The sequence below is a fragment of the Camelus bactrianus genome, chromosome 3 (genome assembly GCF_048773025.1).
Source record: "Camelus bactrianus isolate YW-2024 breed Bactrian camel chromosome 3, ASM4877302v1, whole genome shotgun sequence".
Lineage (NCBI taxonomy): Eukaryota > Metazoa > Chordata > Mammalia > Artiodactyla > Camelidae > Camelus > Camelus bactrianus.
Window position 1 is genome coordinate 145,039,525 of NC_133541.1, and position 13,343 is coordinate 145,052,867.

Consider the following 13,343-nt stretch of genomic DNA (forward strand, 5'->3'; position numbering starts at 1 on the left):
GCCTGAATCTTCTCTATAAAACCAAGAAGTAATAAAAGATTTAAGGGGCTCTGGTTATGTTTCCCTAGGTCCCTGAGATGTTTTGTGGCCCAGAAATTGAATATTCTCCTTCCCAGTATTTGTGCTGTTGAAAGTCTTCACATTACACCAAAATGAGAGTGGCTGTCTTTGTCTCAGTCCCTTGGGCACAGGAGAAAGATGCCTCACTCACGGCTGATTGGCATCTGATGTGCATTAGTCATTTGGTGAACACAGTGGAGGGAGACTGAGGAAGCAGAGGCTCACTGTCTAGTTGTGCTGGTGTATGTGTCAGAATGAGGTCAGCTGAAAACAGCACAGGTGCAGGAGGCACAGAGGACAACAGCAGTGCTCCTGTGAGTGTGGAGCACGGAGGGTAGTGAGGGGTCAGCGATCAGACCTGAGTTCAGTGTCATAGTTTTGATTAGTAACTGCATCCTCTGAAAATGGCTGCCAATTTTAAATAAAATACTTATCTTCCCTCTTGTACAAATCCATCCAGTTTTCATTTTGTAAGTAAACTTCGTTCACATTTAAACACTGGAAAACAATGTAGAAATTATATTTTTTCCTTAAATATGGCTGTATGTTGAGAGAAACTGCAGTGGATAGAGCAGCACATAGGGTCCTGTGGAAATTTTTGAAGGACTGAAATACCTGAAACTTATTGGAAGATTCTGTTACTGTCAGACCAGTGGGAGTGAGTGTGACCCTGGGGAAGCAATGCTGAATGACCATCAAAGCCGAGAGGTAGAAAGAAATGGGAGACCTCAGGTCACTGGAGGGTCAGAATAGGGCCATCTTTCAGTGTAGAAGTCCCTGGAGCCACAGGCTTGTGATGCTGACTTTGTCCACATGTCTGGTAATGGACATCTGAGGTGTGTAGTTAGAGAATCTGCACCTGCTAACCCCAAGATCTGCATGAATCCTGTTCAGTCATGTGCAGGGCTGGACATTGCTTCTGAATTCTCTGTGATTGAAGTGAGTAATAGACATTCACAATTAATTCACTGATTTCTATACAGAACACTTTAAACATGACCTCAGTTTAAAAATCAATACTCCTAAGCACTTAGTAAAATGTTTCACATGAAAGGTGTCCTGTTGCATGTAGAGGTATAATTTGCCATTAGTCACAGTTAATAAGTCATAAATAACAGACATCTGCCTTGTGATGAGTCTAGTTTTATCTAAAAGTCTTAGGGAGAAGAAGTGAGTTATGCTTTCTCAAATTCAAATTTTATAATCAGCAGTTCTCTTGATTTTGCCTTTGACCCAGTGGTTTTTGAGATTGTGTTATTTAGTTTCCTCATATTTGTGGAGTTTTTTAATTTTGTGCTGTAATTGATTTCTCATTTCATTTCATTGTGCAACAAAAGATTCTCGGTATGATGTCAGTCTTCTTCAATTTGTAAGGTCCCTTTTGTGACATAACATGTGATCTATCCTGGAAAATATTTTGTTTTCACTTGAAACAAGTGTGAATTATTCTGCAACTGGATGAAAAGTTCTGTGTATGTCTGTTAGGTCCATTTGTCTAAAGTGTTGTTTAGGTCCACTGGTTGTTTATTGATTTCTGTCTCAATGTTCTATCCACTGTTGAAAATCAGGTATAGAAATGCTTACTATTGTATTGCATTAAATTTCTCCTTTCACATCTGTCAATGTTTGCTTTACATATTTAGATGATCTGATATTAGATGTGTATAAATAATTGCAATTGTTATACCTTCCTAGTGAATTGACATGGTTATAATTACATAATACATTTTTTGTCCCATTTTTGGCTAAAAGTCACATTTGTCTGGGATAAGTATAATAGCCTCTCCTGCTTTGTTTTGGTCACCATTTTCATGGAATATCTTTTACCATCACTTTACTTTCAGCCTATGTGTGTCCTTAAATCTAAGATGAATTCTTGTAGACAACATATAGGTGGATCTTGGCTTTTTAATCCATTCAGCCACTATGTATCTTTTTATTAGGGGGTTTAGCCCATTTACAGCTAAAATAATGTTTGCTCAAGAATGACTTACTGTTGTCATTTTTGAACTGTTTTCTGTTTGTCTTGCAGTTTTTCTCTTTTTCTTTTCATGTCTTCCTTTGTGTTCCATTGTTTTTGGTATTAATATGTTTTTATTTCTTTTCTCTTTTTTTGTTCTCTACCACAGGTATATTCTTTGTGGTTACCGAGGGGCTTGTTTGCAATACGTGTTAGTTATAACAGCCTATTTTAAGTTGACAGCAACTTAATTTCACTTGCACATAAGAAGCCTCTATCTCTCCATTCATATTATATGCTACTGATATCACAGTTTACATACATCTACTTCTATTATGTATCTAGCAATCTAATTTAGTTATAGTTATTTTAAATCTTTCATCTTTTAACTTTTATAGTAGTATTAGTAGCAATTTGCTACCATCATTATAGTAATAGAGTATTCTGTTTTTCTGTATATATTTACCTTTACCATTAAGTTTCAGTTTGTCTTCTGCTCTTGTGTTGCTGTTTAGTATCCTTTTCTTCCAACTTGAAGACTTCCCTCTAACATTTCTTTTAAGAAAGTTCTTGCTAAATTCCTTTAGGCGTGGTTGTCTGAGAAATTCTTTCTCTGTCTCTTTTTTTTTTTCTTTTTTTTTTTTTCCTTTTTTTTTCTTTTGTGGACAGGTGTAGTATTCTTAGTTGGCAGTTTTTCTTTACCTTGCAATATTTTGGCTTATGTTATCTCAGTCTTTTCTGGCCTCCAAAGTTTCTCCTGAAAATATCAAGTGGTAGTTTTATGGGAATTACCTTGTATTTATATAACAAGTTGATTTTTCTCTTGCTGCTTTCAACAGTCTCTATTTGTCTTGAACTTCTGACAATTTGATTATAGTGTCTTGGTGTGATTCACTTTGAATTCTCTTACTTGATGTCCTTTGGGGTTTCTGGACCTGGATGTCTGTTTTATTCCTCAGGTTTGGAACAAAATTCAGATATGATTTATCTCTATATATTTTCTGCTTCTTTCTGTCTTCCTCTTGGCCCTCCAATATTTTGTCTTTGGACTGATTGATGTTACATAATTCCTTTAAAGTATTTTCACATTATTTTATTTATTTCCCCCCCCTTTTTTTTTCATACATTACTCCTTTGACCTCAGAAAGAATCTTTAGGAACACTATTTTGAATTTTCTGTTGGGTATATCGCTTATCTCCATATCATACAGTCATTGTTTTTGGAGTGTATCTTTGTTTTCATTTTGTTTTTTTTTTTTCCTTAGGGTATATTCATTATTTCTTCATTTTTCTTGACTCCATGTTAGTTTATTTGCCTTAGACCAAATAGCCTTCTCTCCCAATCTTCAGAGTCTTGCCTTACGTCAGAAATGTTTGGCACAAGTCAGCCCAGCCAGTTTCTAGGTGCCTCTCAAACCTTGTTCTTGCTCATAGTGCCTTTTTTAGGTGCTCCCAAGAGACTGAGGTACTGTCAGTGCCCCAGGAGAGGCAAATTAGAAGCCAGCCCTCAGGCAGCAATTGGACAAGCTGGGGCACTGCATGTGTAGCCTGACACTGTCTGTAGAGAAGGTAGGAGCTGGTTTCTATTGCTGGAGCAAGCTGGGGGGGTAGTTGTGGGAAAGCCTGCAGGGCCATGAGGAACTGCCACTTTGTTCTCTGCAGACTCCAGGAAACTAATGAGTGCTGGGCTCCATTTGCTCTAAGTGACATACAAGCTAGAGGACAGAGTCAGGCAGTAGCTGGAAAAGTCAGGGTGCTGGATGTGCAGTCAGACTCCTTCCAGGGAGAAGCTGGGCCGTGGTAGTTTTTGCTGGGTCAAGTGAGGGGCAGAAGCTGCAGGGATTACCCCCCTGCCAGCTCAAGCTCACAGAGGGCCCTGCCAGCTTCCAGGGAGAGGAGTGAGTTAGAATGTAGACTTTGGACAGCAGCTGGGAGGGTCAGCCCATGAGATAGATGTGCAGTCTAGCTCCTTCCAGAGAGAAGCTGGAAGTTGATTTTTATTTCCAGCTCAGTCTACACTAAGCCATAGGAATATCTGCTGGAAGAAAAACATCTTGAAAACTGAAAACATTCACGGTTTCACCAGAGCAGAAAGATCACTCTGATTCCAAGACAAAATAGTGAGACTCTTTTGTTGCCAGTGCAGAGAGAACTGAGAGCAAAGACAGAGTTAAGAATGCTCAGTGTTTTCAACTAGAAAGGAACTAGATGACTCCACAGTTGATTGAACTATATTTTTTTGTCAAAAGCAATCCAATAAATGTTAGCTCCACCAGAGAAATCTAAGTTCTATGTAGAAAAGGGAAATATCTGCTCTTTCTACTATGTTATTTTAATTTGCACAGCTTAATGCTTACAGTATTACACTTACTTAGTAAATCTTTAATCCACTTACTCATTCATGCAAGAAATAATCACTGACTTTCCAGCACTGTTTTGTGTCTTAGAGATTGAATACAAGAAAGAACTGAGTACAAGAATCATGATCAGGAAGGCACCAGTGTAGTGATGGACAAACTAGATGTAAACACCTTCAGACGGCTGCCGTGGCTTTGACCAGACATGAATGGGGGCTGATTGAGGTCTGAGGTATGTGGAAGCTTGTCTGGATACTTAAGTAAAGAAGTCTTTGTTGACAGACTCACTGAGACCAGATGGCTGAAGTTTTCTAGCAGCACATCTCTGAAGAATTTTCTCTGGGATGAATCCACAAAAGCCTGTAATTCTTGATGGAAATCCACACCACTTCATTCAGGTCACTATTTTGTAAAAGTTCACAGATACTCGGGTTCTGATGGGGCTTCCCTGACCAGTTCTGTGTGCAGAGAGTTGACATGATGGTGCTGGGCAAGGGGACTTTGTGTACAGTTGGCTCAGATCTTGTTTGCTGTTTCTGTGCGGACTTTTTTTTATATCCTTCAGATACAATCAGGGATATATAGACACTGGAAAACAACAAATGTTTATTGACAAAATTATCACATGAGGTATAGTGTGAAATACCCTGGACATGCTCAGATAAACTCATGACTCTTTATTGGTTATTATAAATTTTGAAAACATGTAACAAAGCTGTATTTTTCACTAATTTTAAGTGCATAAGGCAGACAGTGTCAACAAACTGCTGATTCTTAACTATAACTGTGGATAGATCAGCCTGATAGAAACCTCAAGTTTCTCATCTGTGAAACGACTCAACAATTATTTAGGAATATAAAGAATTCCAGTGTGTTTATATGTAAAGTGCCTTCTATATAGCAAATGCACAATAAATAAAGTGATAAATCTGATATTATTAAAATGACAGAGAGCCTTCCAGCAATGCTCAGAATACTGCAGGACTAACCAGGCTTCACGGTGAATTCAGGGTCTGCAGGTGTAACCTCTCTCATCTCTGTACAACTCAGATGTTCATTAAAAGGCATAGGACATACAATTCAGAAGCATAAGCCAGAAGCCCATGAGACTTCTGTACTGAACGGTGGCCCCAGCCTAACCCCTCTTCATTTTCTCTGTGGTCTCCAAACATTAGTTACTATTGTCTGATTTGTATCTTCATTCAGTCTATCTGTGAAAAGGTAATAGAAGCCTCTCGACTTAATCTAACTGAAGCTGGTCTCTCCAGATCTTCAATAATTTCCACAGGTCCCTAAATTGTATTTCATATGCTATTCTTATTACGTTTATGCATTTTTTTAATTGAAATATAGTCATTTTACAATGTTGTGTAATTTGTGGTGTTCATAAAGTTTCAGTCATATATATACATATACATACATATTTTTGTCTTCATATTCCTTTTCATTATAGGTCACTGCAAGATATTGAATAGTTCCCTGTGCTTTACAGTATGAACTTGTTATTTGTTTTATATATAGTAGTTAGTATATGCAAATTTCAAACTCCCAATTTATCCTTTAACACTCCCTTTCATCCCTGGGAACCATAAGTTTGTTTTCAATGTCTGTCAGTCTGTTTCTGTTTTGCAGGTGAGTTCATTTGTGTCTTTTTTTTTTTTTAAGATTCCACTTATAAATGTAGAAATTTTCTATTTCTGGCTTGCTTCACTTATAATGATGATCTCCAGGTCATCCATGTTGCTGCAAATGATATTATATATACACATTATTTACAACTATATATATATAGTTGAGTAGGATTCCATTGTAAAAATTTATCACAATTTTTTATCCAGTCATCTATCAATGGACATTTAGGTTGTTTCTATGTCTTGGCTGTTGTAAATAGTACTGCTGTGAACATTGGGGTGCCTGTGTCTTTTTGAATTATATTTTTCTGTAGATATGTGCCCAGGAGTAGGATTGCTGGATCACATGGTAACAAGTAATTTTTAAATTAACTTCCATATTGTCCTTTAAAGTGGGTACACCAATTTACATTCCCACCAACAGTGTAGGAGGGTGCCCTTTTCACCACATCCTCTGCAGCGTTTATCATTTGTGGACTTTTTAATGATGGCCATTTGACTGGTAATAGGTGAAACCTCATAGTAGTTTTGATTTGCATTTCCCTAATAATTAGTGATATTGAGCATTTTTTCGTGTGCCTGTTAGCCATCTGTATGTCTTCCTTGGAGAAATGTCTATTTAGAAGAAATATCTGTCTTCTGCCCATTTTTAAAAATATACTTTTATTTAAGTATAGTGAGTTTACAATGTTGTGTCAATTTCTGGTGTACATCACAATACTTCAATAATATAGGAACAACATATCTTCATTTTCATATTATTTTAACTATAAGTTACTACAATATATTGAATAGAGTTTCCTGTGCTATACAGTATAAACTTGTTGTTTATCTATTTTATGTACAGTAACTAGTATCTGCAAATCTCAAACTTTAATTTATCCCTTTCCACATCCTTATCCACTTGGTAACCATAAGTTTGTTTACTATGTCTGTGAGTCTGTTTTGGTGTTGTAAATAAGTCTGTTTTGGTTTTGTAAATAAGTTAGCCTTTTTTTTTTTTTTTGATTCCACATTTAAGTGATATCATATGGAATGTTTCTCTCTTTCTGATTTACTTCACTTAGAATGGCATTTTCCAGGTTTATCCAAGTTGCTGCAAATTGCATTATTGTATTCTGTTTTTATGACTGAGTAGTATTCTATTGTATAAATACACCACAACTTCTTTCCAGTTATCTGTTAGTGGACATTTAGGTTGTTTCAACGTCTTGTCTATTGTAAATAGTGCTGCTATGAAAATTGGGGTGCATGTATCTTTTTGATTGAAGGTTTCCTCTGGACATAAGCCCAGGAATGGGATTGCTGGATCAGATGGTAAGTGTATTTTTAGTCTTTTGAAGACTCTTCATACTGTTTTCCACAATGGCTGCACCAAACTACATTCCCACCAATGGTATAGAGGATACCTTTTCCTCCAAATCCTCTCCAGCATTTATTCTTTGTGGACTTTTGAATGATGACCATTCAGACTGTTGTGAGGTGATACCTCATTGTACTTTCAACTTGCATTTCTCTGATAATTACTGATATTGAGCATTTTTTCATGTGCCTTTTGTCCATTTGTATGTCTTCTTTGGAGAATTGCTTGCTTAGATCTTCTGCCCATTTTTTAATTGGTTATGATTTTTTCTTACAAAGTTGTATGAGCTGCTTATATATATTGGAGATTAAGCTCTTGTCAAATTCATCTTTTACAAATATTTTCTCCCATTCTGTAGGTAGTCTTCTTGTTTTGTTTATGGTTTACTTTGCTGTGACAAAACTTATAAGTTTAATTAGATAGGTCCCATTTGTTTATTTTTGCTTCTATTTCAATTGCTTGGGTAGAATATCCAGGAGAACATTACTGAGATTTATGTGGGATAATGTTTTGCCTATGATTTCCTCTAAGAGGTTTATAGTACCTTGTCTTAGGTTAAAGTTATAAGTCTTTTAGAGTTTGTCTTTGTGTATGGTGTGAGGGAGTATTCTAACTTCATTGATTTACATGCAGCTGTTCAGTTTTCCCAATACCACTGACAGAAGAGACTGTCTTTATTCCATTGTATGTTCTTGCCTCCTTTGTCAAAGATTACTTGACCAAAAGTTTGTGGAATGATTTCTGGGATCTCTATGCTCTTCCATTGATCCATATGCCTGTTTTTGTTCCACTACCATGCTGATTTGATTAGTGTAGCTTTGTAGTATTGTCTGAAGCCTGGAAGGATTATTCCTCCAACTTTGTTCTTTGTCTTCAGTAATGCTTAGGCAGCTCTGGGTCTATTTTGATTCCATATAAATTTTAGTATGATGTGTCCTAGTTCTGTGAAATAAGTCCTGGGTAATTTGATAGGAATCACAGTAAATCTGTAGATTGCTTTGGGTATATGGTCATTTTAACAATATTAATTTTTCCAATCCGAAGAATATGGGATATCTTTCCATTTCTTTAAATACTTTTAATTTCCTTAGCATTTTGTAATTCTCCACGTATAAGTCTTTAACTTTGTTGGTCAGATTTATTCTTAAGTTTTTTTAATTTTTTTTAATACAGTCTTAAAAGGAATTACTTCTTTACTTTCATTTTCTGATATTTCATTGTTAGTGTAAAGACATGCCTCTGACTTACGGATGTTAATCTTGTATCCTACTAATTTGCCAGTTTCTTTTATCAGCTATAGTAGTCTTTGTGTGGAGCTTTTAGGGTTTTCTATATTTAGTATTATGTCATCCATGTATAATGCAATTTTACCTCTTCTCTTCCAGTTTAGAACTGTTTTAATTTCCTTGTCTAATAGCTATGGCTAGAACATCCAATGCTATATTGAATAGAAGTGGTGAGACACAACATTCTTTTCTTGTTCCAGATTTTAGTGGGAAGGCTTTCAAATTTTCAACATTGAGTATTATACTGGCTGTAGTTTTGTCATAAGCAGCTTTTACTATGTTGAGATACGTTGCTCTATAGCCACTTTTATAAGAGTTTTTATAATAAAAGGTTGTTCAATTCGTGTTGCCTTCTGTCTTCTGTCGGAGAGCGGATTCTGTCAGGTATGAGTCGAGAGCTCTGTGTCCGCCCGCCAGCCCGCCCACCCGGCCCCATCTCGAACGGTGGTCTCTATCACGTGTTCCGTCAGGAGCAGGCACTTTCTGCTTGTTTTTGGAACTTGCTGTCGAGATTCCAGGTTCTGGGCCTGTCCGGATATCTCTTAGAAACGGAAATGCGTGCGTTTCCCCCTTTTTAAAATTGTGTTTGTTTGTTTACTTATTTATTTACTTACTTACATTTATTTATTTATTTAGGCCTTTTTTTTTTTTTTTTGGTTCTTGCTGCTGTTGTTGCTTTCGGTGGTTGTTTGTTTATTCGGGGAGGGGAGGTAATTCGTTTCTTTTGCTGGTTTGTTGCCTGACTTAGTGATTGCCTGACTTACCGACTTCCTTATTGACTTGAACGGAAGTCCTGAAGATCGAACCCTGGACCTTGCGCGTGCTGGGCAGGCACTCTGCCGCTGAGTTCTACGCTCCATCCTCCCCCTCGCCCCCTCCCCCATTTGGGGGAGGAAAAAAATTATTTTTTTTTTCTTTTAAACTGAAAACGTCCGTTTGGGTCTCCTGCGCGTGTTTCATCCCTGGTTTTCTGGCTTCTAGGAGGTGGAGTTGACCGAGTTCTTGGACTGTTGAGGAGAGGAACCCCTGATGGGCTGCGGTTGTGCTTTTTCTACGGTGTTTTTGTTTTTGTTTTTAAACCCCAGAGTAGTTCTACAACTTGATTTCCCTTTGGTGGTGGGTTTTGTCGTTTGTTTTCATGTTTTCTTTCTTTCTTTCTTTCTTTCTTTCTTTCTTTCTTTCTTTCTTTCTTTCTTTCTTTCTTCCTTTCTTCCTTTCTTCCTTTCTTCCTTTCTTCCTTTCTTTCTTTCCTTTCTTTCTTTCCTTTCTTTCTTTCCTTTCTTTCTTTTCTTTCTTTCTTTTCTTTCTTTTTTTTTTTTTCGGATGGGGCTACAGTTTCCTTGTCCACGTTGACTGTGTCAAACACACGCACCGACACACACACGCACACCCAGACACGCGGATGCGCATGCACAGTGTTGCTCTGTGTAGATGCACTGAACCTCGATTTACCGAGCGGGTGGCTATCGACTCGCCCCCCCGAACCCCCGCCCGCATTTTTTTGTTTTCCCTCCTCCTTCCTGCGGTTGTGGTCAGCCGTGCTGACGTCCGTGTTCTCACGACCGACCGCGAGTGCGTTTTCCCCAGGCGCCCGTTTGTTGTCTTTGGGCTTTGTCGCGATCTGTGCCGAGATCGATTTTTCTTTCCGCTTCGATGGGGTTCGCGGTCTTCATCCTTTCTTTTCTAGCTTCTGGGCTTTGCCTGTCTGCTTTCGAAAGACCTCCCGCATTCGAGAGGACGGACTCCAAAGCCGATTCCTGCGTTGTTCTCTGAGCGCTCGCCTGGTTTCGGTTTGCCAGCCCCCGCCTTCCCTCCCTCTTCCCCTCCTCCCCTTCCCAACCTCCCACCCGGGAACCCGGGATCTCGTCCTGGTCGCTCTGGGCCACCCGCGGCGTCGGCCCCGGCCCCGCCGGCGTGTCCGTGTGATCTCCCCCGCCCGGGGAATCGCGTGGGGAGCGCGTCCCCTTCGCGGCAGCCGCCCGGCCGGCCGTGTCTTGCCAAACCCCGGCTCCCTCCGTCCTCCCCGCCCTGATCTGTTGCCGGGGTCGCGTCGCGCCGCGTCGCGTCGTGTCGCCTCGTGTCGTGTCGTGCCGTGCCGTGCCGTGCCGTGCCGTGACGAGGGTGAGCGGGCTCCGAGGCGGACGCCACGGGGCCGCCCGGCGCCTCAGTCCGGGACGAGCTCGGGCGTTTGGGCGGCCGGCGGCGGTCGGGATCGGTTCCGGGGACGTTGGCGACGGTTGTCGGGCGCCATCTGGCTGCCGCTCTGAGATTGTCCCTCTTCTCCCGAGCGTCGGCGACCTCGGCAAGGGATGGGGCTCGGCGGCGGGGCCCGAGGCAGACTTCGGGGAGGCTGGCGACACCGGCGGTGACAGTCCCCGTGGCGCTGAGCCGCGGGCGCGTCCTGCTCTCGGCGCAGATTGGACTCGCAGGATGATGAGGGGGTGACTGTCGCCGCGCTCCCGGGATCTCGTGTGCCGGGGGAAGCCGTGTGGCCTGGCCTGGTCGACCAGCATCCGCCTGTGCCCCTCCAGCCGCGGAGACCGACCCGAGCCGATCGGACACGGCCTGCGCCTTGCCGCCGCGGGGGAAAGGGAGAGAGTGTCCCGCGCCCGGGCCGCCGGCGGCTAGGTGGTCAGGCCCTCGTCTGCGTCCCTTGGACGACTGCTCGTGAGGCGAGGAGCGGCCCGGGCCCAGTGCGGTGAGGCCGGGGACGGGCGCGCTGGGGTTCCCGGTCGTCGGAGGCGCCTCCTTGGATGAAATGTTTTGAGTCCCGATGGATCCGGAGACGTGGCTGGGCCGGCCCCTGTTGGCGCGGGAGGCCTGGGAGGGGGTGCCCCCCGCCCCTTAAGCCTGCCCGCGTGGGTTCCGGTGGCGTTGGAGGGACCGAGACTTCATCCGGACTCGGGGACCGGCACGGGGGCGTCCTGCGAGGGATGTGGGGGAGGCAGGCTTTCCCCGGCCCGGGGCCCGGTGCTCGGGAGCGGTCCCTCGTGGGGGGCCCTCTCGTCGGAGGCGCCTCTGTGGCATCTCCCCGAGTCCCCGGCCACGCGGGCGAGAAAAGGGCAGGGCGTCCCCGGCCTGATCCCGTCTCCCTCTCGTCCCTTCCCATTCCCATTCCCATTCCCACTTCTCCTCCTAAGCCTCCTCCTAATTCCCCTCCCCTCTCCCCTCTCCCCTCTCCCCTCTCCCCTCCCCCTACCAACCCCCCCACCCCGGTCGATCAGATGGCCCCCGAGAGCTTCGGGGCTGCCATTTATGGGGGTAGGGCTGGGGGCAGGTGGCCGGACCGAGGTCCCGGGGTCCCCCCTGCAAATCGTGGACCCGCCCCGTTTCTGGGCGCTGTCATTTTTCCTGTCGTGTTGGGCATTTTCTGCCAGCAGATAGGTGCTGACACGGTCTTCCTCGGTGTCTGTCACCGAGTGTTGGGTCTCCGGACGCGTGCGGGGCTCTGGGTTTCTCTCTGCGTGAGCCCTGGCCTGGTAGCCGACTCCGCTTCTGACACTTGAGCCGCCCGCCCGGGCCTGCGCGCCGGCTCTCGTGTGTGCGTCCGGCTGACGTGGCCCGTGGTGCCACCTCCGGTCTCTGGTGGCCCGAGGGCGGTGGGGTGAGGTGGCGGCGTGGGTCTTTTACCCCGTGCGCTCCCCGCCGCAGGCACCCGGTGGTGGCCGGCACGACCCCACCCCCGTAGGCTCCGTGCCGCGTGTCAGGCATTCCCCGCCTGGGGTCGTTGGCCGCTCTCCTCGGAGAGGACTGAGGAGTGGGTGGCGCCTGGCGAGGCTGAAGCAGGCCCCTCTGGTGGTTGTCCTCGCCGGGCCCTCCCCTCTGGGGCCTCCCTGCCCCACATGGCTGGCTCGCTCGCTCGCTCACTCACTCACTCACCTGATCGATGTGGTGAAGTCATGCTCCCCCGGGCCGGGCCTAAGCCGCGCCAGACGAGGGACGGGGACGTTCATGGCGAACGTGGCTTCTCTTCTCGTTCTGCCTGCGGGTCCCTCGCCTCTCCTCTGCCGCCCGTGGGTGGCGGGGGGAAGGCAGGGGTGCGGACTCCGGCCCGACCTCGGTCTCCCGTGCCTTGTGGTGTCGGCGGGGCCGGGGTCTTGTGACGCGGCAGACACTCTCGCCTCCTCGCCTGCTCGGCGTCCTGTCTCGCGAGCGGCCCTCCCCCGCGGCGGGGGAGGGCTGCCCCGCCGCCACGCCACGTACCCCCTCGTCGGGGTGTGAGCGTGTCTCGCCTTGGTCCTCTGCGGTGCCCCTGGAGCGCTCCAGGTTGTCCCTCAGGTGCCCGAGGCCGAGCGGCGGCATCGCTTCCCGTCCCCAGCGAGTCCTCTCGGGTAACCCCTGCGGTGGTCGTGTCTCCCGAGCGCCTCTCTTGAGGCGTGGGGGAGGGGTCGAGACGGTAAGCGAGGCGTGGCCGCTCCCCACCCTCGGTGGGGCCGGGGCCGCCTCCTGAACGTCAGTCCTCACCCTGTACCGGGGGGGGGGACTGACGTGGCCGGGCGCACGCCGGGTGGGTCCCCCTCAGCGGGGTTCGCGCCCGGGCGTGGGAGCGATCGTGGTGGGGCCGGGTGATGTGCCGGTGGGGGGCGGGCGTCTGTCCCGTCCCCACGCGGTCTTGGGTGTGTCTCCTCGCGAGGTGGCACGCACGGGTTCTCCCCGGTCCCGACCGCGAGCGCTCGCTTCTTGGCC

General features: G+C 45.3%; 1 protein-coding gene across 1 annotated transcript in view; it reads left to right on the forward strand.

Moving 5' to 3' along the window:
• The first annotated feature begins 4,597 nt into the window (after positions 1–4,597).
• The window catches only part of LOC141577195 (uncharacterized), a 30,055-nt gene continuing 21,309 nt past the window's right edge, over positions 4,598–13,343 (forward strand). Inside the window, exons 1-2 of the mRNA XM_074361324.1 lie at positions 4,598–4,609; positions 7,280–7,325. The gene's annotated coding sequence lies outside the window, so the exon portion shown is untranslated. The remainder of the gene's footprint in view (positions 4,610–7,279; positions 7,326–13,343) is intronic.